Genomic DNA, 3,590 nt, shown 5'->3' on the forward strand with positions numbered 1-3,590 from the left:
CCTTTTTTCCCACCCATTCCTTTGCAGGCTGGGTCCTCCTCGGCCCCGCGAATAACTTGGTCCCACAGGACGGGACAATTTTGGCCTTTTGTTTGACTTTTCTTATTATTTTTTTCTAGCTTAATAAATAGTTCTTTTGTACTTTGGTTAGTGTGGCACTGAATAAGTAAAATAATGTAGATTCTTCTATTGCTCTTTTTTCAATGTAATTTTATGTCATTATTGTCTCAAGAGGCTGATTTTTAAAATTTATGTTGTTCTTCATTAGGTTCCAAGGTTTTGTGCCATATTTTTGTGAAGATGCCAAATATAGATGAGAAAAAGGAATACTCCTATTAATTCCCTTTTAATTTTCTTCAAACATCCTTCTTATTTATTTTATCTAAAATTCTATTAATCTTAATTTGATTTTGATTTAGTTTATGGATAATTGCATCGGTCTCTGAGAATAGGAGAATATATGGTGCCCCATTAGTATAATTTTGCTGTCTATCTTCCCCTGTGAAGAATTTAATATTTTCTTTAAGAATATGAATGCTTGGGGTGACTAGGTGGCACACTGAATAGAGCACTGGTCCTGGAGTCAGGAGGAGCCAAGTTCAAATCTGGCCTCAGACACTTAACAGAAAACTAGCTTTGTGACCTTGAACAAGTCACTTAACCCAAATTTCCCTACCCTACCCCCTCCAAAAAAAGAAAACCAAAAAAAAAAAAAGAATTTGAATGCTACACCATTTGGTGTATACATGTTTAGTATTGATATTACTTCATTGTCTTTGTCTCCTTTTAGCAAGATGAAATTATAAGTGATAATGCTTCTAAGGGCCTCTGCTCCCTCTTTACCAAAAGTTTCCTTCTCTACCCTTGAACTCTGAATTGTGTTTAGGTGCTAGATTTGCAAAATAACTTCTGCTCTTGTGTTGAATGCTAGCACAGGGACTCCCTGTAGTTATTCCCTGTTTAGTTGCAAGGTCTTATATTCTCTTGCTTGAGATTGTCCTGGAGCTTCTGTTGCTTTTGTTGCCACCAGCTAGTCCCATAATGGTATTGCATTATACATGGGCTCTGACACAGCCTCCACCCACATGTCCTGTATCTCTACTTCCTACCTCTTAAATAGTGTTAGACTGAAAGAATATTTCACCCTGATCTATTTTTTTTAATTTTGTTCTGGCTGTGGCACTCTACATTTTGAATTGAGGCATTATGCTAAAGTTATTTGTAGAGCAATGTTGGGAGAGGTTGACTGAGTGCTTCCTCTACTCTGACCTGGAACTTCAGCTTTCCATGTGTTCTTTTTTTTTCTTAAAGCAATTGGGGTTAAGTAACTTGCTCAAGATTACACAGCCAGTTATTTCTGGGTGTGGTGCTGAGTATCTGAGCCCAGATTTGATCCCCAGGTCATCCCAACACTGGGGCCGGTGCTCTTACTCGCTGAGCCACCTGGCTGCCCCTAAGCAATTGGGGTTAAGTAACTTGCTCAAGGTTACATGGCCAGGTGTTTCTGGGTGGGTTCTAAGTGTCTGAGCCTGGGATTTGATCCCCAGGTCATCCCGACACTGGAGCCAGTGCTCTTACTCGCTGTGCTACCTGGCCGCTTCCTCCATGTGTTCTTGATCAAATAAATTTGGCAGTTTTAGAGTTGAGGAATTTTGAAATACAAAAAAATACTAAGAAAAATATAAAATTAAATATGAATACAAGGCATATATGTGTGTGTTGCCCTTGCAGATTACCTGTGTCCACATGGACTTGTATAGAAGTGACTGTCAGGCAGACATGACTTGATATCTCTAATGTGATCCCTGCTCACCCTTTACCAAAGAACATTGATTATTGCAAGGAAGAAAAACAGGATATTTTCTCTAGTTTCTGCCCACTGTGTGTTCTTCAGAGCAAAGTTACCAGGCCAGAATCATAAATGTCTTCCCCTTAAATATTTTTAACCTAGAGGAAATAATTTTGAAATTCAAAAGTCACCTTCTTAATCTTTATCCCTTATCAGGAAAGATATGCATTAAACTATATATCCAGAGCTAGACCCCCTTCTCACCAAATACATGTTACACAAATACTTCATCTAGTGAATGGCAAATAAATCCATTTATCTAAGCAGGTAACAAATAAAAATAATAGAAGCTACACAGATGAGAATATACCATACAATACATTGAGGGAAATATTGTAATTTAACCTAAAGTGTCCCATATCATACCCAGCGGGACATTTCCTGATGTTTCCAGGTGAGCAAACTGGTGATATGAATATGATTGAGGCACTAGTTTCTTTACACATTGGATTCTCAGAGTTATTTTTATTCATTTATGGACTTCTCATTGAAGGGAATTTGGAAATACCTGAATTATTTCTGATAACTGAAAGACAGAAGACCAGAATCATTCTTCCCTCAAATTCTCATCCTCATTCTTTCCCATCTCTCAAGATGGAGGACAAAAAGTGCCCCAAGGGGGGGATAAAAAAAAGGTCAAAAAGGAAAAAAAAAATAAAAAGAGAGAGAGAACAAAAAGGAAGATACAAAAAGCTGGAAAGAAGGTCAAAAACCTTCAAAAAAAAATGCAGTCGGAAGCCAGTCCTAGCCCTAAGTAGATACTCTAGGTCTGAAATGTATTCACATAGAGACATGTACAAGCAAAATACTCTCCCCGCAAAACTCAGATTGAAAAGAAAAAGAAAGAAAAAGTTCCTGCTAATATCGTGAAGCCTGTTGCTGGTGATAAGAATGGAGGAACCCTTGCGGTAAATATTGGCAAAATGCCTAGGTATTACCGTACTGAGGATGTGCCTAGAAAGCTGCTAAGTCATGGCAAAAAGTCCTTCAGCCAGCTTATTAGGACACTTGGAGCTAAAATCAGTCCAGGCACCATTCTGATCATGCTCACTGGCCACCACTGGAGCAAGAGAGTGGTTTTCCTGTAGAAGCTGGCTAGTGGCTTGCTACTTGTGACTGGACCTCTGACCATCAACTGTGTTCCTCTGAGAAGGACCCATCAGAACTTCGACATTGCCACCTCTAACAGAGTTAACCTTTCAGGTGTGAAAATGACAAATCATCTTACTGATACTTAACTTCAAGAGGTGACTCTGTAAACCTAGACACCAAGAACAAGAAATTTTTTCATACAGAAAATGAGAAATATAAAATTACAGAGAAGTGCAAGGCTAATCAGAAAAAAATAGACTCTCACATCCTGCCCCAAATCAAGAAAATTGCTCAGCTCTGTGGCTACTTGCTTTCTTTCTTCTCTCTCCAATGGAATTTATTCTCATGAACCGATCTTTTAATTGCCTTGTGGAGAACACTTATTAAAATATTTGCAATAGCTAAAAAATAATTTTCATTCTCTTTAGTCCTTGGGAAGGTAAGGAGCACTGAGAAAAACAAAAGAAGACCGTAGAATAGATTAAAAACCAGAAAAAAATATGTAGTGTATAAGAGACAGACTGAAAAAGAAAGCCATGCAGAGTAAAAATAAAGGGTGGGATCAGAATCTATCATGTTTTAATTGAAGAAGAGACAGAAATTGCAATCATGATCTCAGACAAAGCAAAACTAACAGAGAAAAGAGAAA

The 3,590-nt window shown here is 38.0% G+C and overlaps 1 pseudogene; it reads left to right on the forward strand.

Annotated features, from left to right (window-relative positions):
* LOC138170237 (large ribosomal subunit protein eL6-like) overlaps window positions 1-3,290 on the forward strand; it is a 55,429-nt pseudogene extending 52,139 nt beyond the window's left edge.
* The last annotated feature ends 300 nt before the right edge of the window (window positions 3,291-3,590 follow it).

Source organism: Petaurus breviceps, unplaced genomic scaffold (genome assembly GCF_028583685.1).
Source record: "Petaurus breviceps papuanus isolate PSGF00001 unplaced genomic scaffold, PetGlider_PUasm1.0 38, whole genome shotgun sequence".
NCBI classification, from domain to species: domain Eukaryota; kingdom Metazoa; phylum Chordata; class Mammalia; order Diprotodontia; family Petauridae; genus Petaurus; species Petaurus breviceps.